Source organism: Gobius niger (genome assembly GCF_951799975.1).
Source record: "Gobius niger genome assembly, chromosome: 19".
In the NCBI taxonomy this organism is placed as follows: domain Eukaryota; kingdom Metazoa; phylum Chordata; class Actinopteri; order Gobiiformes; family Gobiidae; genus Gobius; species Gobius niger.
In genome coordinates, this window is record NC_136870.1 from 7,027,702 (window position 1) to 7,053,664 (window position 25,963).

General features: G+C 43.1%; 1 long non-coding RNA gene across 1 annotated transcript; it reads right to left on the minus strand.

Annotated features, from left to right (window-relative positions):
* Positions 1-18,043: 18,043 nt before the first annotated feature.
* On the minus strand, positions 18,044-19,081 carry LOC306979215. The gene is made up of 3 exons (XR_013793944.1): positions 18,939-19,081; positions 18,514-18,681; positions 18,044-18,137 (listed from the first exon to the last, which is right to left on the minus strand). It is a non-coding gene; the product is annotated as an uncharacterized lncRNA (long non-coding RNA).
* Positions 19,082-25,963: the final 6,882 nt, after the last annotated feature.

Genomic DNA, 25,963 nt, shown 5'->3' on the forward strand with positions numbered 1-25,963 from the left:
ACATTATTGAATGCACCAGATTGTGTACTCAAAAGGGAAGTGGGCGACTTCAATAACAAACAGCAGGTATGTCTTTCATGGAGAGCAGGCGGATGAGTCAGGCCCAAGATCACAGCGTACATTGAACCCGGGTAATCGGTTACATAATATACACAAAGGTACATTAATATTTGTCCAAATATCAAAGGGAAAAGGATGGAAGAGGCTCTCTGCTCTCTACTGCTGCAGTGTGACTCTGGAGAACAGGTGCACTCTGTTCTTTGCAGGGTGACATGAACACAGGCCCAAGAGGCGGGTTGAGTGGATACAAAAATGTACGAAGGAGTAGTAGTACTTCTGACTTAAATTAGTCTGCAGCAGAAAGAAGTAGTGGTCAAGTGTTTTGGGGAAGATCAAACAAACTCAGCCGTACAGTATCAGCTGCTAATACTTTGGTATCCAGGATATACTGTATATAAACGGGTATATTCCTTACTGAGATATGTTCTTATGAGCTTAGACGTGTTGATGCTAGGATAGTAGGATTCTTTTGAACTTTTATTATTGTGTAATTGAGAGTGTCCTAATCAGTTGTATTACAGTGTGGTTTGGTCTCACTCTGAAAGAGAAGAAGGCTTTGAACAAAGTGGTTCGCTCAGCCAGCAGGACCATTGGCTGCACTTTGCTGCTCCTGGAGCCCACATATAAAGCTCGACTACTGAATCGAGCTTTAAAACTCGCCCAGTGACGCCTCAGGCCGCCCGGCTCAGGCCTTTTCTGAGATGCTTCCTTCAGGGAGAAGGTATCGCTCCATCATATGTTCTACTGATCGACATATGAACAGTTTCTTTCCTCAAGCTGTGATCACTTTAAACTAGGCACTTCTATTTTATTTATCTGTATGGACTTTTAGTGTACAGTATTTTGCCCTTAGGCTTTTAATGTGGCATTGTTTGTTTGTTCTGTTTTTTATATTGTGTCTTTTTACGTGTTTTACATATCGCACTTTGAGCTGTTTGCACATTTTTTTTCCAATGTGGTTTTTCAAACTGCAAATGGCCAATAAATGAATCTGAATCTGATGCGGACCTGTGTGGTCTGCGTGTGTGCGCTCAGTCACGCCAAACGACCAAAGATGTTGTTAGCATGTAGGGCTGAAACGACAAATCGATTAATCGACGACTCATCGATTATTGAAATAGTCGACAACTATTTTAGTAATCGATTAATCGTTTTCTGGTTCACACAGACTCAAATAGAGCAAAAATGACATGAAAATGTTGTATTTTTGATGAAAACCTACTTTGTTTTTCATAGTAAGGGTCTGTAGTGTTTTGTACCTTGTAAATTTCATAAATATCCGTCTGTGTCTCATCCAATCAGAAGAGCCTCCAACAAACATTCACTTTAAGTTTCCTCCATCAACATGTCCTCAAGCGGCGCCACTTTAGCTTTATGTGATTTTTTTTTCTTTTTTTCTTTTAATCCAATTTTCTTCACCACTCACAGCCAAGCGATTAATTGTAAAAATATTCGATAGATTAATCAATGACAAAATACTCGTTAGTTGCAGCCCTATTAGCATGTGGCCTCTCCCAGCATGTTCCTATAGCTCCAAACGGGGGTGAAGTTAGAAGTGACCACGTTCTTCCTCAGGCACAAAGACCAGACAGGTACACATCAACTCGTCTAAGCTCAGTTAAGAACATACATCAATATGGAAAAACGGTGGCCTGTTCCTTTTAAGACATGAAATACTGGAGTTGTCGTACATAGAAAGGAATTTGGACAGCAGTGTTTTCTTAGAGAGTTAGTTTGTGGAAAATAAACTAACACTAGCTCTCCTAAAATGTCACATTTCTTGGTTAAGTCCATTTGTTTAGTTACATTTGCTCCAAAACTCTATCAACACCTTTGTTGCGATCCAATACATAGGCATCACAATCCAGATATAATATATTCTATTGCACAAAGTATTTATGATTTTTCATTATAACAAACTACGATTTCTTTTACCTCGAAAGAAAGGATTATGGAATAAACTCCCAGCCCACGTTAAAGAAGCAGACACAGTCCCTACATTTAAGACATGGCTCAAAACGTACCTCTTCCAATTAGCTTATAATCAGGTCAGTTAGGTAAAGCTCTGACCCACGCCCTGAAGTAAAGCTGCCTTAAACACTGCTGTGGGAAGTACGGTCCACTGAGCGCTATCCTCTTCTTCTGACTGCAGACTTTGTCTTATCATGATACAATATTTAATTTATCTGTAGTCTGTTCATCACTATTCACATGGTGTCTCCAGTCTCAAACCCCCCCTTGGGAGTGTCTGTCTAGAGCAGGCGTCTCAGACATGCGGCCCGCGGGCCAAATGCGGCCCGCGAGGTAATTTTTTGTGGCCCGCGAGATAATTACTTATTTATATTATATGCGGCTCGCCGGTAAATCACATTAAACACGTTAGAACTACATTTCCCATGAGGCACCGCGCGGTAGCGCCAACGCTGCTGCGGACGCGAGAATGTAAACATCAGACAGGGAAAGGGAGATGTGCCGCTGTCCCTGAATGCATCTCCCACGCTGCCTCGCACCAAAACAACAGCGCGTGGTTCCAGCAGCTACACCATGGAGAAGTTAAGGCTTATTTACAACCTTAGACACGTAAAACAAGCGGCGATGGGCGCGGGGCAGGTGAAGACAGGCCTGTGTTTGTGGATTATAAAGTTTTTCCAACTGGAGCTGAGACTGACCAGACAAGTGAGAATCATTGGATAAAGAGGTTTAAGAGCAGCAAGTTCTACGACGGATCCTCAGAAGATCGAGTGCACAGTGAGTGTAGTGTTTTTATGTTTATTCTGTGGAGTAAATTCAGCCCACATTGTGCAGCTGTTGCACTGACTTATCTGACATGAAGCGCGTGCGTTTGTTGATGTGTCTTATTCAGTCTGCGTTTGCCCGTGTTACATGTCGACAGGAGCGGGGTTGAACTGGTGTGACTGTCCCATAGATTGAAAAAACTATTGCTATTCTTCAGTTTATGGACAAGCCCGACGCTGATGGTCTATTTACTTTTTGTTTCTCCCGATTTGGCGAGAGCCCAACGAGTCAGGGGCGCACGGCGGAGCGAGACGTCTCTGCTCCGCCTCCAACCCGGTGTGCGCGGCAGCGATCCTGTCCACATTCGCCCAATTCTTGCCAGATTGTTTGACAGAACGCGACAATTCCCAATAACCCGCAACAGCACGAAGCAGTGCAGGACGCATATTCGTGACCGTGCCATTAATCGTAACACGCAGCAACAGTTTGTGGCGGCGCGTGAAACCTCTACCAATTCCACTCACATTCGTGATCCTGGGCCACGAATGTGGATTCGTGGCTTCGTAGCGCATCGTGTCTATGTGTAAACCCAGCATTAGGACATTACAAAGCGAACACATTGCATTGCATAGTGTTTAAAAGCGTCACAACAGTAAAGTGAGGAGCCTTTTCTCTCCATCACTCTCTCAGAGCTACATTATCATGTCAATGAATTTAATCTTTATTAAGGACACATGTGCGACACATGATCCATAGTTACATTAAAAATAGGGAATATGGAAATGTATTAAAATACTGCAAATAATGACAGCAACATTGACAGTAAAAAATATAAAATATAAGCCCTATCAGTTCTTTAACTGTGGGTCAGAAAAAGGTCTGAGGTCAGAGACTCCACATTATTTACATGAGGTGAATCTCACTGAGCTGATCTCAGACACACCAGAGTCTGGAAAAGTGTCCAAGTTCACACATTCATCGATGTATTTATTATATGACAGGGTGAAAATTAACACAAAGCAAAACAAGTTTGAAGCTGATGCTTTTTGCTGGTGCTCATGATCAGCTCCAGTCCCTGGTTGGGCTTTTCTACATTAAATTAAAATGACATTTGTACATTTTGCATTTCTTTAAAAGGCTCACAGACAGAAACTGGACCTGACTCCTGAAACATCACTGATGCCCAGAGCCAAAATGGGATTAATTACAAAAAACTAATTGTCTAAGTCTGTAATTTCAAATTTAGAAGCTCAGCAAATGTTTGGCTGATTGGAAACCTCTGGAAGCTTAAAAATGTGCAGATAGGTCAGTCTATTTGAAGTTATATTATAGCAAACAATAAAAAGTTGCTTAATCATAATTGACTTAATTTAAAAGGCTTCGTCAGTTGCGGCCCCCGACCAACACTGGGTTCGCATTTTTGGCCCACAGTCCAAATGAGTTTGAGACCCCTGGTCTAGAGTGAACGGAGGAACCTGCATTCTGGAATCTGAGGACTGGACGGTCTGCAATCTTGGCCCGTCTGCTGAGGGATCCTTTGGCCCTGGGTCTATAGCCTGTCCGTCCATGGGAGTGGATCTCTCCTTCTGGGGTTCTCCCCAAGGTTTCTCTTTTCTCCTGCCAGGTTTTTGAGTTTTTCCTTGCCGTGCTGGAGAGTCTAAGGACGGGGGACGCCCACGCCGCTCGTCGCTACCTCCTATTGGACATTATATTTGCCTGGATTCACCTGAACTTTTAATTGTCATATTTATTGCTCTGTTTTATTGCCTTGATGTTTGGTGCAGCTGTGAGGCGACTTCTGTTGTGATATTGGGCTATACAAAACTTGAACGTTGAAAGCACAAGTTGAGTTTCCCTCTAAATCAGTCTGATATTGATTAAAACATTTTGAAAAGCACACACTTTTGTCACTTTTTTGTTGCATTTCCTTCTCATTTTTGTCTCTATTTTGACACTTTTTTTAAATAAGCTTTTAGATTTGGGGCGTGACCAACTGGAGAAATTGTGCCCGGTTAAGGCAGGGGTTAAGAGGTTAGAAGTCTGGGCTCATTTATTTAAACCAATCAGCACCAAATCTGGTATTAAACAAAACTCTCTTTATATTAAGTCTTTCTATACCTGAGTTGTATATCAAAAGTATTACATGGCTTCCGATACGACACATGTATTGCGTTATATTGTTAAGCGATATTTTCTCCCAGCCCAAGAATAAATGTGTACTTTTGTGGACAATGTGGACAAAATCAGCTTGGCTCTGGCTGTATCCTGTCATTACTCCACATTCATCTTCATCACTCTCCGCCGATGTCTCTTCTCTCCATCTCCTGCTCGACGACCGGGCGGAGCAATCGCGTGGGCTTTTATCTGCCCCTCCAATCATCCCCGCTCTTCCATCTCCAGGCGAACAGCAGTCGTATTTTTAGCTCCGCGGGAGTAGTTTCTTCATAGTAGACTTCCCAGCCGCCGTAGGCAAGGCGACCGGGAAAGAAGACAGTCAACAGTCGACCGTCGGCTGAGCTCCTGATCAAATTAGCCCTGATTTGTTTTGAAACAGTGCGGCTTGTCCCGTGCGTAGGCGAGAAGTGTAGGAGACGGGGGGGGGGGGGGGGGGGGAACACGTCGGGACTGGGGGATAACCGTAATGAAGTGGGGCCACGAGATGTACTGATAGCAGGATTAGCGCGGGGGAGTTTCTGTAAGTCGCCGGGGAAGCACGTCACGGCAGACGCGATGGGACAAGATAACGGTGTTTTGGCGCGGACCAAGTGTCTTCTTCGCCTGTGAACAATCACAAGGTTTGAGATTTTACAGCTACGGAGTTCAGTCAGGACAAAAAAGGGCTTTGAACCATTGATTACTCCCTAAGTTTGTCGACAATATAAAATGCTGCTGTTCTGGCTGAAATTGTACAGACTTGTTTGCTCCAAAGTTGCCCCGTTGACAGTGGCGTCGTAAGGGTAACAAGGGGCCCCAAGCAAGAATGTCGGTAGGGGGCCCTCTGGTGGCCGCTCGGTGTACTGCGCACTGGGAGAGAGGACGTCATTTGGGCAGGAGCGGGTCACCTGACAACTCCCATAATGCAGTTCTCTGCATAAGTTGAGGTTGAGGCTGAGGTTCTTTAGGTCATGAAGAGTTTTACAATAAACTGGTTTCCATCCATCCATCCATCATCCATTCATCCATCCATCCATCATCCATCCATCCATCCATCCATCATCCATTCATCCATCCATCATCCATTCATCCATCCATCCATCCATCCATCATCCATCCATCCATCCATCCATCCATCATCCATTCATCCATCCATCCATCCATCCATCATCCATTCATCCATCCATCATCCATCCATCCATCCATCATCCATTCATCCATCCATCCATCCATCCATCATCCAGCCATCCATCCATCCATCCATCATCCATTCATCCATCCATCCATCCATCCATCCATCCATCCATCCATCATCCATCATCCATTCATCCATCCATCCATCCATCCATCCATCCATCATCCATTCATCCATCCATCCATCCATCCATCATCCATTCATCCATCCATCATCCATCCATCCATCCATCATCCATTCATCCATCCATCATCCATCCATCCATCCATCCATCCATCCATCATCCATCCATCCATCCATCCATCATCCATCCATCCATCCATCCATCCATCCATCATCCATTCATCCATCCATCCATCCATCCATCATCCATTCATCCATCCATCCATCCATCCATTCATCCATCCATCCATCCATCATTCATCCATCCATCCATCCATCCATCCATCCATCCATCCATCATCCATCCATCCATCCATCCATCCATCCATCCATCCATCCATCCATCCATCATCCATTCATCCATCCATCATCCATCCATCCATCCATCCATCCATCCATTTTCTTCCACTTGTCCGTTGCCGGGTCGTGGGGGCAGCTGTTGGAGTTGCCCAAATCACATTGCACCAGCCCCTTATGGCTCCTCCTGCAGGGGGTGGGTCCACAGAAGGACGGCCTCATGGTTCTAACCGGTCTCTCATGAGGGGCTTCTGAACCACTCTTTTATTTGTCTGACCCGTCACATAGGACCTGTTTGCCATGGGAGGCCCTACCAGGGGCACGAAGCCCCCGACAACAGAGCTCCCAGGATCATGCGGGTGCTCAAACCCCTCCACCACGTTAAGGTGGCGTTTCCAGGAGGGGATACACTGGTTTCACTATTAGAAATATAATCTGGTGGAGAAGTGAGTAAAAAAGTCTGTTCACCGCTCAGCATAAGTTAACATTAGGGAACCATCGGGATGAACAGCGCCACGGAGCACTGGTGGAGAAATCATTAGGAAGACTGTGCGTTTACTGCAGGCTTCTGAATAACCCCATTCAGGGGCGGACTGGAACTGAAAAACAGCCCTGGACTCTGACCAGCCTGGCCCAAATTAGCGTAATTGTGACACTTCCACAAATACACATTTTAACCTCTTACCACCCGCCTTAACCGAGTGCATTTTCCCCAGGTCGACTTTTTATTTTTATTTTTTATTTTTTTTATTGGCATCATCAGCAAAAAGAACGGGAAAGGTAGTCGTAGAAACAGAAGCAAAATCATTAATATAAATAATAAATAATAATGGTCCCAAAATTGAACCTTGTGGTACACCATACTCCACGCAATTCCTTTTAGATTCATATTTCTTTTAAACTGGGCTTTACCCAAATCTAAAAGCTTCTCAACTGGAGATCAACAATGTAGCGCCTCATTTGAAAGCTAAGACCTACAACAGTGATGTTAACTTTTTGTCACGTCATTTTTGTCATATTTTTTTTTGTTTTTTCATTATTGTTATTTTATGTTGTGTTTTTATCACGTTTTTGTAGTTTTTTTGTCCGTGTTTTTCTCATGTTTTTGTTGCCTTTTCATCACATTTTTGTCACTTTTTTGTTGCTTTTCCAGCACATTGTTGTTTTGTTTTCATCCTCTTTTTCTCGCTATTTTGATGCTTTTCGTTTTAGCTTTTAGATTTGGGTAAAGCTCGGTGGAGGCGGGACTGGTGGCCCTAGAGCCAGTGACCCTTCTGTGCTCTTCCAGAATGGACATATGGCCAGTCCGCCCCTGCATACATTGGGTATTGTGTGTAGACTGATGAGAGAAAAAAAGAGAATATAACATATTTTTAACGAAGTGCCAGTTCAGCTTTACCCAAATCTTAAAGCTTTTGGACGAGTCTTTAAGCCAGTGTAACGCCTCATTTTAAAGCTAAGACCTTTAAAACTTTGTCCTGGTTCCCCGTGGTGTCACTTTTTCCCCCCCCCATCACCATTTTGTCACATTTTTGTTGCATATTCGTAGTTTTTTTGTTTTCTTTGGCTTTATTGTTCAGGTACGGGTTAAGTGGACATGTTAAACTGATTCAGTGCTAGTTTCTGTGTACACAATGTGATTTCTGTGCCAGCAGAGGCGTTCAGCCCGGGGTGGAGCGGTTTAAATGAGGCTAACAAATAGCTGCATCCGATACTGCAGAGGTTCTTGGTGAGGAAGACGAATGGGCGTCCTGGAATGTCATGACATCTGCAGGTGAACACAATGTTTTCATCTCGAGGACGACATGACGCAAATGCTTTGGACTGAGATCAGAGTGTCTTTTACACGAGAATCCAGATTCCAGAGACGGCCCTGTTGTACATGTTTTGTGGGGAGACAGGTGATCATCATATATTAATATGAACTACTTAAATTACAATAAACTCCGCCACCATCTCACACACACCTCGTCTAAAAACTAAAACACAGTAGGATTTTTATTCTTGGGGCAGAATCTGGACTTTAAACTCTTAACCCCCGCCTGAGCCGAGCACATTTTCTCCTGTTTGGCTTTACCCAAATCGAAAAGCTTCTTGAAAAATGAGTCAATATAACAACAAAAACGAGGAGGAAAACTGCAATGAAAAAAAAAGTAATTAATTAAGTAAAAGTAATTAAAAAGCAACCAAAAAAGTGACAAAAATGTGATCAGGCATGCACCGAAACCACCTTTTCTAAAACTGATATGAGCACGAGTACTTTGATTGAAGTACTTGCCGACACCGAATACCGATACGAGTACAAGGCATTTTCTTCAACATACTTTTTGCAGTGAACAGACGGTTTATAGGCTGACTTTTTCACAGCAGATTGGAGAGTAATTAGTTACTTCACTCATTTACATTTCCTTGAGCAAAGGAGGCGACACTTTAAAGTAGGGCTGAAACAACTAATCGATTAATCGCCAACTAATCGATTATTTAAATAGTTGTCAACCATTTTGCTAATCGATTAATCGTTTTCTAGTAAACACAAACTTAAAAAGAGTAAAAATGATATAATTTATTTTTAATTTTTATGGAAACCTACTTTGTTTTACAAGTTACGGTCTTTAGTGTTTTGTACATTGCAAATTTCATAAATATCTGTCTGTGTCTCATCCAGTCATAAAGCAGAATTGGCACTAAGAGCCTGCAAAAACACTCACTTTAAGTTTACTCCATCAACAAGTCCTCAAGTGATGCCACTATAGCATTATGTGATTAAAAAAAATGAAAAAATACCATTTTCATACACCGTTCACAGCCAAGCGATTAATCGTAAAAATATTCGCTAGATTAATCGATTACCAAAATAATCGTTAGTTGCAGCCCTACTTTAAAGAGCAGTTATATCAGAATTGAACCGATGCCATTTTATTGATTTTCCATCCATCCATTTTCTTCCGCTTTATCCGGGGCCGGGTCGCGGGGGCAGCAGTCTCAGCAGAGATGCCCAAACTTCCCGATCCACACACACCTCCTCCAGCTGTTCTGGGGGGACCCGGAGGCGACACCAGGCCAGCTCGGAGACATAGTCCCACCACCGTGTCCTGGGTCTTCCACGAGGCCTTGTCCCACTAGGACATGCCTGGAACACCTCCCGCGGGAGGCGACCAGGAGGCATCCGGAACAGATGCCCGAGCCACCTCAGCTGCTCCTTTCGACGTGAAGGAGCAGCGACTCTACTCCGAGCTCCTCTCGGGTAACTGAGCTCCTATTCATTTTTATTCAATATAATTTTTATTTTTTATTGCACTGTCCATCATAGACAGAACAGCTCATGTCCGAAAGCTCCTCAATGCTTGTGCTTTATTCATTCATCTACTTTCTATCTATCTATTAGCCGCTAGTTAGCAGGTAGTTAGCAACATTAGCCTGTATCTTGTAAACACTGCAGACTCCACTCTGCAGCACTAACAACATTTAGCTCTGGTTAAATCCAGCTCAGACTCTGATTTAAGGAGTGTCGTCTGCAGTGAAGTCAGCTCCATGTGGAGTATTGGATTTACACTGGACAATTCTCCAGTTTGTTGCTATTTTCTCTCCTCAGCTGAGAGGTGTGTCCCATGCCTGACGTATGGGACACACGTATGGGTATGGTATCAGTGTCTGGTTTCGGGACCAGATTAATGAGTATGAGCATGAGCACAACAAGCATGTGGTATCGGCCGATTCCTGATACTGGTTTCGGTATCGGTGCATCCCTACAAATAAGGGACAAACTAAAGCAACAAAGAAGCAACAAAAGAGCGACAACGGCGTGCCAGAAAAGCAACAATGATGCAACAAAAAAAGTGACAAACACGTGCGGAAAACATGACAAAAAAAAGCAACATTAAAAAAACACGACAACAATGTGACAAAAGCGTTAGGATCAACTTTGTAGGCCTTAGCTTTCAAATGTCTATAAAACCCTAAATGGACTAGCCCCGCCCCCATTACAGGAGTTTATACAGCTGAATGTAAATACAAACACACGCTCATCAAGCAGAGACTGTAAAATCCCATTTAGAAAGACTTCTTTTGGACAATCTGCCTTCTCAGTACGAGCAGCTCACTCCTGGAACCTGATCCCAACAGACCTGAGGAACCTGACCTCACTCCACACTTTTAGAAACTCTGTGAAGAAGTGGCTTTTGGACAATCAGACATGTGAACACAACATGGTCTAGAGTCACCAACCACTGATGCATGTCTTGCTGTGTGGAAGATTGTGGTGTTTTGTGTATTGTCCCTTTCTGATCTTTTATCTGTGAAAATGTACTTACTTTTTACATATTTAATGTTGTCATTCATCATTCACTGTCTTTTTATGTCTCAGTGATGGTGTTTTTGCTGCATGTTTGTGCCTGTTGTTTGTCCTGTCTGTCATGACATCAACCTGCCATGGGACTATGGATGAAAATTAGCTTATATGGCTAACTCCGGCACATTTACATGTTGAAGAAACACATGTTGATTAATGTGCACTGTCCCAATTCAAATAAAGATATATAAAAAAAAATTTAAAAAAAAGGTGTTACTCTGGCCTATAGGCTGTTGCTGTCCAGTCGAGAAGCTTTTAGATTTGGGTAAAGCCGAACTGGAGAAAATGCACTAAAGCCTTAGAGGTCACACTATGTTTTGAAAGCTCTGAGGTGAGGCCAGTCTCTGCTCCGCACATTTCTACAAAAGTGAAGTTGACATTTAGAAGATGCTGTTGTTACTTCAGTGTCAGGAGGAAACTGCAAACTGCCTCGTGGTGTCTGTACAACGCAACACATGCCTCACCAGCGCCAAACCTCAGTGCACGTAACATGCACATAATATTATATCAATAAACGTTTGCATTGTATAATAGTACTGAAAGCTCTTTGACAGTTCGCAGCCACTCAATGTGTCTAATCCCACCTTCATCTTCAAGGTCGAATGTACTTTTACGTAACCAAAGGTCTTCGTGTTGTCGCCATAACGGAAATGGAAAAGGGTTCTATTTGTACTTGAAATCGCAGAATACTCCACTTCTTTTGCTTCCATCTTACACGCTGAACAAAGGATTTGTATATTTTGTGCTTTTAAGCCGGATGAAGTGATGGAAGGAATACAAAGGGTAAGGCGTATGGTTTAGTGAGAGGTGGAGAGTAACACGAGGAACTCTTTGCCTGGAAACTGAACAGAAATAAGATTTGAATGTAGTCAATTGACAGTATTATCGGCGTTTTAAGAGAAGTCCCTTGGCTCGGCGTTTTAAAGAAGAAATGTCCATGGCTAATGCTGGATTTAAAGATAGGCACGTTGCGTTTCGAAATTCATTTTCCCTTTGTTCGTGATATTCCTATTAGGACACTTTTGAATAGGGTTCTTAATAGCGCACCTTGGTTGGTCACATTTGTGATGGACGCTTGGACCATGTTTTCGGCTGCCAAAAATAAAAAATCTTCCATAAATGTCATGGAGTTCGCAACAGAGCAAGAGTTTATTTTATGTTATAGAGAGACATATATTATAGTACAGACATGTACAGTACGGAATTGGAATTTTTGGTCATGAAATGTGGTCTGATCTTCATCAAAATCATAAGAATGAATAAACAGTGTCTGCTTAAACTAATACCACCCAGACATTTGCATTTGATCATCTTTTTATTAGCCATAACATGTAAACATTCACAGGAGAGCGTGGAATAAGTAAGTACACCCCCTGAATCTCACTGAACTGCAGCAGTTTTGTAAAGAGGAATGGTCCAATGTTTGGGTGGTATTAGTTTAAGCAGACACTGTTTAATAATCCTTGTGATTTTGACGAAAATCAGACCACATTTAGTGACCAATTTAGTCAGACATGTATGAAATTGTACTTACTTTCTCTGCACTGGAGTAGAGACATCTCAGACCACTTCACATCCCAAGTCCAAGTTCAGTGCTGTTCAGTTCAGATCTGTGACAGTTCATGACGGTGTGTGAAGCCTCTGCCACAAATCATACAATTCAATTCAAATCCATGATCCTCAGGCACAAACTTAGATTCGTGGCATTTGAGAGCGTAATGTGTAAAAGTCACCCTCAATCTATTTCATGCTGAAATGACCTTTGCAATACAACTAGACAGTGTATAAAGTTAAAGTTGGTGGGTTGACATTGTAACTGAAAAGGTTTCAATAGAGTCTGCTGCCATTTGCGGGAGTCTCATGAACAAAAAATCAATAAGGCACTGAGAATCCGCAAAAGATCAAAACGTAGTAGACATTTCACTTCACTGCATTATTAACATTTGCAGTAATGCTGTATAATAACGGTACACTCAGCAGAAGGGCAGGTGCTTGAGCCCCAGTGCACATGCACAGTCTGCAGGCGCAGGTGGACGTTGTGTCCTGCAGTGTCCATGGCCAGTCTAAATGATTCTGGGCTCAAAGGCGGCGAGTGCAGAGCTCCTGACTGTGAGGCAGAGGTACACATGAACCAACAGCGGCTCAGGACAGATTTTAGACATGTGTCCAAAAGGGAGGACAGGCTTTATCCAGACACAAGGCTGACAATCTGGATGTCTGGGTCACCATATTTACAAAACCTTTCTAATTATTCACTCAGATTGGTGTATGGTTTGTTAGAGTGAGTGGTATGTTTGATAACTGTCAGAGCTCCGGCTGTTGTTGGTGCTTTGAAGAGTGTTTTTTTCTTTATTGATTGATTTAAGAATGGTAGGTCTGATTTTAGAATTTGATTGCATATTGATTGTTCCGTGTCTATCCAGGTTTGGTGGGATGGGTTTGAATGGATCCATTTGTGAATAAACTGTAGATCAGGGGTGGCCAACCCGCGGCTCTCGAGCCGCATGCGGCTCTTGGCCAATCAGAGTGCGGCTCTTTGCATGATTGGAGATGTTTAATACAATGCGGCTCTTTGCAAAATAATTGGTAAATATTTCCCATAAACTGTAACATCGTCCTACAGACCATGTTTCCATCTCTACATGAATGAGAGTCCGTATCTCTCTCCTTTTCGAGGCAGTGTGTAAAAGGAGCCCGTGCAGCCTCACTCACAGCGGGATGTAGGTTGAACAACAGGCAGGCAGATCGTGGCACTAGGATTAGCTTCTGTGCTTTTCAGATTTCTGATCAGCTACTCTTTATTTTATGTAATTTGGCCACATATTCACAGAAAAAGATCAAAATTAGGAAATGGAAAAAAGCGGAGCTCTTATTAAGCGTATGATGCGAAGCGCGACATCGTAACGCGGAAATACGCAAAGTCATGACTTTTCTTTCACACGTGCTATAACTGTAACAGATGCAACTTAAAACAGACTCTCAGATCCTCCAGAGGCTCCTGGTTAAAGTTCATGAACTTTGTGCAGCCTAGAGTGCGTTCTTTGCACAGTCCAGTCAGGACAAAGCTGCAGGCACTGAGCGCTCAGGCCAGGGGCGAATCAGAGGAGGGGGCTCAGTGGGCAGGGCCCCACATACAAACACACCCCAGCATTAAAAAAAATAAAAATAATAATAATAATCTAATTCTGTCTCAGTCAGAACAGGAAACACAAAATGTCATTTAATATACATGTATTTCAATCTTGTTGAGGAGTAAAACCATTCAATCTAACACAATTATTTAAAAAAAAAAAGAAAAAGGCATAAAGTTATAGTTTATTGTGATTAAATAAAACGGTCACATTCTATTTAACACAATAAAGTACCGCCCCGGGATCTCGCTAATGGTCGGTGCCTTTGTGGCTCTTCACAGGATCAAGGTTGAAAATTTCGGCTCTTGGTCTCCGACTGGTTGGCCACCCCTGCTGTAGATGATTAGCTAATGTGTAGTGATAGAAGTTTGGCGCGTTGAGGCCACCTTGTAGTTTGGGTTTCTGAGTTTGATTCGAGGGGGTTTACTTTTTCCAGTAGAACTTGTTGGTGGCTGTATCAAGGGATTTGAACTAGGGATGGGCGGATCGATACCATAGTATCGATATATCGATACCAAACGGCTACTTTTTAAGTATCGATATTGGGCAAAAACTATCGATACTAATTTGCATATCTAAAAAGAAGGCGGGGCAGCAATTATCAACCCAAAAGGATGATTTATTTATTTCTTCTGATCCAAAACAGTCACAACAGCAAAGGATTGAACTGAGCCAGGCATATCATTCTGGTTTAGGTTCTGTTTGTCATTTAAGTATTAATTAAAATTTTTGTTTGTGTGTTTAATTTCACATTAGTATTGTTTAATTAACCAGTTAAAGTAATATAATTGACCAGTTAATTATATAAAATAACCAATTTTAGAAATGTATATTGATTGAAATACATTCACCCATATGAAATGACCAGTATCGGTATCGGTATAGACAAAAATGACCCCAAAAGTATCGGTATCGTATCGATTCCAAAAAATGTGGTATCGCCCATCCCTAATTTGAACCAGGCAGAGGTGGGTTGGACTGGGGTCATTGAGAGAAGGTAGTTGACTTTAGGGAGGATTGACATTTTGACTATGGAGATTGGGCCTGTAATTGAGATGGGGAGATTCATCCAGCGTTGTAAGTCATCTTCTATTTGTTTAAGTAATGGGGGGAAATTGAGAGTGAACAGCTCTGACAGCCTGGAGGAAATCTTTATTCCTAGGTAAGTGATATGGTTAGTGCAGAGTGAGACTGGAGGGGGTGTGGCTGCCACATCCCAACTGTTTGGTTGCAAGGGATTTATTCCAGTTAATTGAGTGCTGTGAGAGTTTAGAGAATGATTCCATGAGTCTTATAGTGTGATGTAGTGATGATGGCGGGTCTTGCAAAAACAGGAGAACATCGTCTGCATAGAGGCTGATTTTGTGTTCATTGTTTTGTGTGTGGATTCCTTTGATTTGGTTGTTTTGACGTATTGCTGCTGCGAGCGGTTCGATGAAGACTGAAAACAGTAATGGTGAGAGTGGGCATCCCTGGCGGTTCCCACGGTGTAAGGTAAAGGGCCGTGATATAAGACCGTTTGTGACAACTGTGGCGGCAGGTGATGTGTAGAGAATTCTTATCCAATCGATGAACGACTCCCCGAAGCCAAACCTCCCCAGAGCGGCAAACAGGAAGGTCCAGTCGACTCTATCAAATGCCTTTTCCGCATCTAAGGAAGCTATAGCAGTTTTCTCTTGATTTAATGATGACCAGTGAAGAAGATGAAATAGTCTGCGGGTGTTGGTGGATGCATATCTTCCTTTAACGAAACCTGTTTGATCAGGGTGAATGATTGTCTGGATTACCTTCTCTAAGCGGAGTGCGAGTGTTTTGGCAATGATTGGTAAATATTAGGTTTAACAACACGTTTATACCATATATTTCATGAACTCCGGGTATGTTTTTGATCCTGAACAACACCTAAAGTGACAAGTCTGCCACACACCAATCACAGGTGATAACGAGGACACGGCTCATTTCTCTGCTCACTTTGGGATGCCCAGGTAATGCCCTTTAGCCTTTTATGGAATGAATGGACGTTATCTTTCAGTTTTATGGTTCTAGATAATGAATACTGTCTAGGAACAGAAAAATTTAATCATGTACCCATATTATTGAAAATATGGAAAGGTCTCCTGCCCTATTGGCTTGTGTATTTATCCACAATAAAAAAAAAAAGGCAAATGAACGTGAACACCTCAACTCGATTCCATTGTGTCAACCTTCCATTCACAAAGTCTCTCCTCCCTCCCCTTTGACTCCGGCTCAAATGGGCCGTGCTAAACGCTGTCTGCAAATACGGGCTGTGCGGATCCATATACGATCACCGGGCGCACAGTTGTGGGAAGTGACGGGCATCATCACTCCCTTTGTACACGGTCAATGGAGACTTCACACGATGTAGAGAGAAGACTTACAGGAATGAGCCGCTGTACGATGAGCCATGACGTCTTAGATCTGTTTATGGCCCGTTAATGTGCTCAAAGATCAGTCTCGAGATCCGTTCCAAGACCGCGTGAGCTTTTCTGCACCGGGTTTGTCTGTTCTCCACGTGCCTGGACTGGCTGTGGTTTCCCTCATAAACGGTAGTACAGCGGTTAGCACTCGCGCTTCACAGCCACATGGTCCGGGTTCGATTCCCACCAGGGACGGGGCCTTTCTGTGTGGAGTTTGCATGTTCTCCTCGTGTCTGCGGTACTCCAGTTTCCCCTACCACTAAAAACATGTACAATAGGCCAGGATGAATGAGAGTGTGTTTGAGAGTCTGACTGGGGGACGACAGATGGAAATTAGCTCAAGGCTACAATCCGGCGTGGCTTGTTTACATGCGTGAGACCCATGTATGTTCATTAACATGCACTGTCCTGACCAAATAAACCAATATTTATAAACCCAAAACATGCATAACAGGTTAATAAGGGCTTTTTCTTTTTACAAGCACTACAAATAAGAACATCATTACAAAGGATGTTTTCAAAAGCAAAGACACTGCAGACAAAGCTCTTCAGATTGTTCTCTTGGCATATCAAATTTTACTTGAAAATAAATAAAGAGTACATTTTTACAGTCACCGTGACTCCATACATTTCTATGGGAAAGTGTAGCTTCACGACCCTTATTTTTTCAAAATGAACATGTCAGGTCAGGTTTTTGCAAAAAATATTTTCATTATCTAATCCCTATCTTGATTTATTGTGCTTTAGACCCCAAAAAAACGAGCCAAAACTTGATTTTTTTTACCGATCCCCAAGCTTATTCAATACTATAGATATATTTCAAAATCTTTGTATCTAAAATGTCAAAGTTATGTACAAAACAAATACATTTTTAGATGTTGTTCTCTCATCAAAAAACGAAGGTGTGTTTTGAGCTGCGAGTGCATCTTTGAGTAATCTTTGGATCTTCACCAGAGGCTTTTCCTCCTACGTATCCAGGAAATGCTTTTCTCACCTCTCGTGCTCTGGCAGAGCTTAAAGAAAAAAATCTGCCTGCAATTAACTGCAGGTTGATAAGGACTGCACTGTGCTGGAGGAAAGAAAGTTGGGTACAGTTCCCACAAACAACTGTCGTCAGGTGATTGTCTGCTGTGACCTAAACCCTTTATTTCCAAATCATTTCTCTTTATTGTGATTGAGAGACGTGCGTCATGTTGGGGCTGCTGGTTAACGCACTCTCCTGATTCAATCATGGCTGGGGAGGTTTGAGCGGCTGGTTCATTTGGATGAAACACAGTGACTCAACGAGGGAGCGGTTTGCAAGTTGTCCCGTCACTGCAGGCGGTGGCACCTGTCGACAAACGGGCGAGAGGAAAACATTCAAATGATCGGAGAATGGATTGGCTGTACTCTACATGCACAGTGCCTCTCGAAAGCATTAATACACCTCGAACTTTTGCACATTTTGCCATAAACATAAAGATTTTATTTAGAATTTTTTACTGAACGTTCACACACATAAAAGACAACTGTGAAGGGAAAGCAAAATGTGCCTGTATTTGGCTCCATTCATCTTCACAACTATTCTTACAATCTCCCCAGTCCCCGCTGAGGAAAAGCAGCCCCACAGCATGATGCTCCCCCCCCCCATATTTGACACTGGGGATGGTGCACTCAGGACCATGAGCAGTGTCAGGTTTGCTCCATTTGGGTCAAAAAGTTCAATTTTTGTCTCATCTGACCAAAGCTCCTTCTTCCACATGGAGCTGTGTCCTCCATATGACTTCTAGCAAACTTCAAACGGGATTTCTTATGGCCTCCTTTCAATAATGGCTTTCTTCTTCCACTCGTCCATGAAGGCCAGATTTGTGTAGATACGATCTATAGTTGTCCCATGTACAGATTCCCCCAGCTCAGCAGCAGGACTTCACAGCTCCTCCAGAGTTATCTTGGGGCACTTGGTTGCATTTCTTTCCAGTGCTCTCCTTGTTCAGTTTGTTTGTTTAGGTGAACGACCGTGTCTTGGTAAGTTGGCAGTGGTGCTAAACTCTTTCCATTTCCAAATGATGGATTGAACAGTTGCTCCGGGAGATGTTCAAATCTTGGGAAAACTTTGTATAACTTAATGCTGCTTTAAACTTCTCCACAGCTTTATCCCTGACCTCTTTGGTGCTCCTTGACCTTGGTATGGTATGTTTTTTATTTCGACAGGGACAGTGCACAATTTAACATTGACCAAAAGGAAAGATGCATTGTACCAGGTTATAGTAAAAGTGCTATTTTCCACCTGTAGTCCCTGGGCAGGTTGATGTTGCAGTACAAAAACTGATTTTAAATGTAGATGAATACTTGATGAAGATCATGGATTTATGCGTTTTGACATCATTAAAAACATACATTTCATTTAAACAAGATTGGAACATTAGAACATTTTCTACCTTCATGATGTTGTTTAGTGACCACAGCTCTGAGGCCCTCACAGAACAGCTGAAATTATACTGAGAGTAGATTACACACAGGTGGCCTCTATTTAATGGTTAGGGCAAAGAGTAAACATTCTGCAGTCATTAGGAATGTTATAAAGGCAATTTAATGCACTCAGAAAATGCTCACTTTTCACTTTTTTTGAAAAATAACAGAATCATGTATCAATTTGCTTTCACTTCACAGTTGTCGGTTACTTGTGTGTGAACGTTCAGTAAAAAAAAAATCAAAATAAAATCTCTATGTTTATGGTTGTAAACATGACAAAATGTGCAAATGCTCAAGGTGCATTATTCAAAGGGGCTTGTTGGTCAAACGGTCAAACAATGGACATAAACGTAGTTCAATTGAAGAGCCTAATACAGTGGAGGAGATATATATGCTTTTTCTGACATTTTGGGGTCATCTATATGTTACACTTTAAACATGCGAGAGGCAATACTGACCCAAAGCAACATTTATTTCTGGTCCAAAGCCCACAGAATTGATTCAGTTATGCAAACGTCACTATAGTCGTCACCCAAACACTGCTACAAGACAAAAAAGTCTCACCGCACACACTGCCACACAACCAGCCGCCATCAACGTAAAACCTGAAGAAAACACATCATAGTGACTAAAGCACTGCCCTGCTTCGGACAAAACACCGACATAACAGGCGTTCTGTTGTGATCGTGTTGTTTATGAGAAAACAGAATCGTATTTATATTATGAGAAGTTGTGACTGAAGCTTCAAGCCTCTCAGTGCATTTTTCCGTATCGTTTTGCTCACCGTTGTACTCATCAGGAGCAGCAGCATCTTAAAACCTGGGACTGCACCAGGTTTGACACAAATTGTACATTTTCCCACTGTCCAACAAGTCCCTGTTTATGAAGCATCTGTTGGTAAAAGTAAGTGCAAACAGAAATGTCTTCATATTTCAGCAATGGGAGGTTTAATCGCACCCACGTTACAGGCGTTGCAAACATGACAGACAGAGCTGGGGAAAAACAGTAATAAAGTTCATCACCTGTTTATTATGCAGATGAGTGGGATTAACATGCAGCTCTCCAACGTCTGACTGGGGGGAAAAAAAATCTGGCTGAACCTCATCTTTGCCACACACAAACCTTTGCTTCTGCACGGACTTAGCTCTGCAATGGACTCGGGTTATGTTTGTTGCTATGCAGTAATAATACAGTAATGAGCGTGTATTGTTAGAGCTAAAAACATGCGGCTACAATTGTGAATGTGAATCAACAACAGTAATTATAGCCACAAAGGTGGGAATCATAAGTACCCACAAGGCAGAAAGTCACGTTGTAAGTTCACGTTTGATTGAAGCGAAGGCTATGGGCGATGGCGATGTGCAGACGCCCAATGAACGGCTATGGACGATCGTAAACCACACCCTCCCCAGACTCAACACTGATATATACATACCCAACAACCAACCAACTGAACTTTCTAATTTACAACTGTGGATCTGATTCTTGAGCTTGCTGACTGTCACTCATCACAGTTAGATGAACGAGGGGTAAGAATCTACCGCCTCGTCTGACTAGAACAGGCTTGACCATAAAATGTAAAAACAGGGGGTTTGTTTGGGGGGGCCAGTCAGTGACCTGCCTCTGCCCATTGGAATCAGACTAGAGCAGCATGTAACCGCCCGGCCAAGTCAAGGCGCTGTGAATCGGTCAACAATCGGTGAACAGTTGTTGCGTAAAAGGTTGCTGTAGCAATTCAGACCAAAAGCTACGTCAAAACCTACATGTAGATTCACTAATACTGGCCTGTATTCCATTAGCGGCCGGGTCTCTAACAGTGGCCGGGTTCGCGGCTGGCGGAGGCAAATTAAAGCCGGTCTCTAAAACAGGCCGGGGCTTTTATTAGAAACTATAGCGGTAGAAATATTCCCCATGTTAGGAATTTGTCTCATTCTCGTGTAAATGATGACGTGCAGGAAGTACACAAACGGGAACCCGGGCCGATGGGGGACGCTGCGGAGGAGCTGATCCGAGCATGACTTTGACACAGAGTTAGCCACTTTTCAAACCTCCTGTGACTATATTTGGAAACAGGGCAACAAATGTTGTGTGACCCTCCAGGATTTTAATAAAGTCACCATCGCGTCTTTAAAGCACGTCCAGCTGCTCCGTGTGCAGGTCAGTCCCACGCCTCAAAATAACTCCTCCGATCAGCGCGAGCGTCTCGTCTTCTCTCGGGTCAGTCTCATAATCGATCACAAACACAAACGCTCCGTCTAAACTCGCGTTTTACACGAGATAACAACAAATAATCCGGTCCGCGGTCAAAACGAAACAGAAACCTGCAGTGACATTAATGTCAAAGCTCCGCTAACAGGAACGAAACACTGTTGTCCTGTTGTCCCGACAAAATAAAAGGCGTCAATGTTCCAGCCGCTGGGAGAGGGTTTGAAATGTTAATTAATAAATGAACCTAATATTTTAGGTGCAAATGGACACAAATCTCATTTTTCTTCATTTTCCTGGTCGTCCGTTTTGCTCAAATAGAAATAAAGGCCTGTCTCTTATTGTGGCCTGGTTCCAAAAAAGGCCTGGTCCTAGATGCCCTTGAGTAAATAAAGGCCTGGGCCTATATTAGAGCATTTACGGTATATAGGTTTCCTATGTGGAAAAGAAGACAGGTTGACTGAATTAGCAGAGGACGCCAGTTAGCCTGGATCAGCCGTGGGGCGCAATGACCGCCTTCTCTCCATGCTGCAAACCCATCAACACAACGATTGAGGTTCAAAGTTACTGCTGTCCCCGACCCGGAACTGAAATGTCAAGCAGTCGAAAGGAACATCTACACAACATCTTGTCCAGCGAAGCCGCCACTGCTAGTCCATGGAGGACGAGCTACTTAAGCCTTTTTCCCCAATGTGGTTTTATGCTGCGAATGGCAAATAGGCTGAATCTGAATGACAGGGGAGCGAGCTTTAGTGGGAGCTCCAGCTAGCTCAAGAAAACCATGACCTACATATAAAGCAGCCTGGTTTAGCCTATCGAAGCATCGCATTCTAGCCACAAGCGCTAAAATGCAAATAATTAAACAGTGGGGGAGACCTTTGTGGCATTCATCAGCTCCCTGCCCCCTGCTGGCTGGGAGTTGCGCCGCCCCCTTGTTGCTCCCAAAGGAAGCCGGACCTGTAGCTGTCATGTAGACTGACAGTGCAGTGGTTTGCTTATGAGCCACATGCCCGACAAACTGAAAAACACGGGATAATTGTCTAGTTTTAACACAAATGTCAAGGCGGAACTGCTTTTCCGTGTTTCAGCCGGGACAACTAAACAGCGTCGCACCGGACCAAACAACAACCTTTGAATTGCTCCTCAAAGTGTCGCCCCACGTCTCTTCTGCACATTTTCAGCTGAAAGGAGCGAGCAGAAGACGGGTCTCTCACATGGACATGTAGTCAAAAGCCTACATTATTACAGGATGGATTAAAGACATATGGACACTGTGTAAACTAGAATGCTTGATATGACTCAATGTAAATGAGGTGTTACGGAGCCTATCTTGGATCATGGATTGCTGGATCCGAGCTGTCCCGCCCATATTCCTGTGTTATTTCTGTTTGGAACATATGTCCAAAGCTTGTTTTGACTGTACAGCACAGTGGACGGTCCTTGAGTGAAAAACGCAACAACCTGAGACCATTTGGTTAGACTTGTCTAAGTGAAAAGACAATGTGCGCGTTTATAATTCCGAGGGGAACGCAAAAGCCCGTCTTGCGTAACACCCGGTGAGTCATTATCACTCAGCCACTTCATTACTATAATTGCAAAGTTAAGAGTGCACTTTGAAGTCTCTGTAAATGGTAAAGGGTTTTATAAACAAGACACTATTCACATTCAAGGTTTTCTTACATCATTTGCACGTTGAATAAGTTTGTGCTGCAGCTGTTTGTGAAAGTACAGATGCGTAGCTCTGGGTTTTCTTTTTTTTCTTTTTAAGTGATGAGTATATAAGATACAAAGTGGACAATTACACAAGTGAGAAGGACACAGGACACAACAGAAGAGACACATGGGACACACATGGGGAGGAAGGATTAGGTGATTGGATGGATAAAGTAAAACAGAACTAAATGAAAGGGATATGATCATGTGTGATGATACATCGTCATTACATTGACACTCCGAGACCCACACCCCAACCCGTTCATCCGTCCTCCTCCCCCCTCCCCCGCCCCCTTCACCTGGAGGGCCCGGGACGCCCCCCCAACATCCACCCCAGACCCTAGGTGCAAAACCAGGTCAGGGACAATCCGCCACACGGAGCCTTCAGCCCCAGCCCTAGTTTTTGTTCCCTTTTCCATTTTTTGTACCTAGATTGGTGTAGAGTGCATTAAAATAAGCATGAGGCGTACCTTATCTTTTTTCTTTTCTTTTTTTCCTTCATTTCTTCTTTCCTTTTCTCCCTTTTTTTTCCTGTTTCCCCTTTGTTTTTGTCTTTTTGTCTGATCTTATGTGGTGCATTAAAAAGAGTGTGAAGGCGGGTGGGTTAGTGGATGCCCCCGGCGGTAGGCCCAAGGCAGCGGAGGAATGCCAGGAGGAGCCCGAACCCCGCAGCAAAAGCGGGCCGGGCACACCAAGGGGCTAACTGAGAGGGCGAGAACGGAGGAGGAGTAAAAGAAGAAGAAAAAAAACACACACAAAAAAAAAGTTCTGGGTTTTCAATCGTGACCTTCAAATCCTGAGATGCTCCCTCCTGCATCCGATAGAACTGACCTTGGACAACAACAGCATGTGTACGCTGGTATTACTGCATCGTTATGGGACAAAAGTATAATTGTATCATTGTTGAGTATCATTGATGATGCATGTTTGTCCTTGGTCTGTGCTTTGGGTGTTTGTGGAGGATCCCGTCACAGGCTGTAGGGACAACAGTTAAAGGCACAAATCATTACACACAGACACAAATATTTTCCCATTTTTTTGGTCATGAATCTTTACGATTGCTAAGAATCGGAACAAATAGAATAGAGAAAGTTGTACCTATATGTGTGGTAAGACCTGACGGTCGCCTTACTAAGCTCCTCCTATCGTTTGCCCCTCTTTGGCCATTTGCTTTTCCCGGGTCCTTTTTTGACCGCGTTGCCCTTCAGCTCCAGGTATAACCCATTTTATGTCAATCTTATTGAAACAAATGTACATCGTAATCAACTATCTCAACTGCCTCTGAAATCCTGCACAGGTGTCAGTTCGGGTCCAAAGCTCCATGATGCACGAGCTTAAAGAGATATTTCAAGATTTTTGACAAAGGGCCTCATTTCCTAGTTATCCAGTGTTGCTGGTACCTGGAGATATTTTTTTTTGTAATTCATGCAGTTCTTATGTTTGAAGAGTTATGTGGCGCTAGGCTAATGCAAGGCTAGCGCATTTCTACAATATCAGCTAGCCTGCATTAAAAACAGTCTGACCCGCTCCACAGAGCACCTGAGGTAAATCTCTTATAACGCCAGACTAACCATATAAATGTCTGTGTCGATAGAATAATTTTAACCATTTTGCATCTAAAATACCTTATATTTGAGCAGCATCAGCTTCGTGGTTGTATAAGCTACGCAGCGGCGGAGTGATCTGCTAGAAAATAGTCCCTCAAAATGCGATCATTCATGTGATGCAAGGTCAGTTATATTCCAAACATTATTCTATCGACACAAACATTTATATGGTTAAGCCTATTACAGTTTTGTTCTTTTAGTGAGACAGAGGGTTTAGTTTACCTACTTGACTAGTTTCCATCACTTCCTGTGATCTTCCTCAGAAGCGTCACCTGGTGGTGGAGGTGCCGTGTCGTAGGCAGCTTACATGGATTTTCCAGTCAGTAGGGAGAGCTTACCCCCCCTACTGACTAGCGCCCTCTCCAGGACGGCATCCCGGGTGTGGGATAAGGTGTACGCTCCCTCGTCCTGGTTCATAGATGCCGGTGCACGTTTCCTGATCTCGATGGCTTCTCTGATCCAGCGGTGGTACTTGTTACTTTGGGCATGGATGACCCTGGCGTTGTCCCAATTCATGATGTGGTTCTCCCTCGCCAGGCGCCAGTCAGTAGGAGGCGTAAGCTCTCCCTACTGACTGTATATATTTCTCTGGTAAGCTGCCTACGACCCGTCATCTCCACCACCAGGTGACGCTTCTGAGGAAGATCACAGGAAGTGATGGAAACTAGCAGGTAAACTAAACCTTCTGTCTCACTAAAAGAACAAAACTGTAATAGGCTTAACCTAAGAAGACAGTATGAAACTTTTACAGACATTTATATGGTTAGTCTGGCTTTATAAGTGGTTTCCCTCAGGTGCTCTGTGGAGCATGTCAGACTGTTTTTAATGCAGGCTAGCTGATATCGTAGAAATGTGCTAGCAAATATAAGAACTGCATGATTTCTCCAAAAAAATATCACCAGAAATCAGCAACACTCTGGATAACTAGGAAATGAGGCCCCATGTCAAAAATCCTGAAATATCCCTTTAATATAGAAATTGCAGTTACTTAAAAGACCTGAGTTGGCAGTAGCGAGTACAAAAATGACAACTTCCATCTAGTCCCTTTCAGTCACGAATGACAGGAAAATCTGTAACGCATTGTGTGTAAACATGTACAGTATAGTCTTTGTATGTTAAGTATTGATGAAGTGCCATGCGTTCAAATCAGCAAGTCTGTCAATGTGTTTTGTGTTAAAGGTAACACACACACACACACACACGCACGCACGCACGCACACACACACGCACGCACACACACACACACACACACACGCACACACACACACACACACACACACACACACACGTTTCACTCTATGTCAGTGCGGAGGAGGCGCTGGCGATGATTAGGAGGGTCAACTATAATTGCAATTGAAACTTTTCAGACAGCTCATGGATCACTCCACTCAAATGTTCGATTATGTAACACACTTTTCCGCCCATAGGACACCGTTCTCCAGGCTTTCGCTATAAAAGTAAAGTCT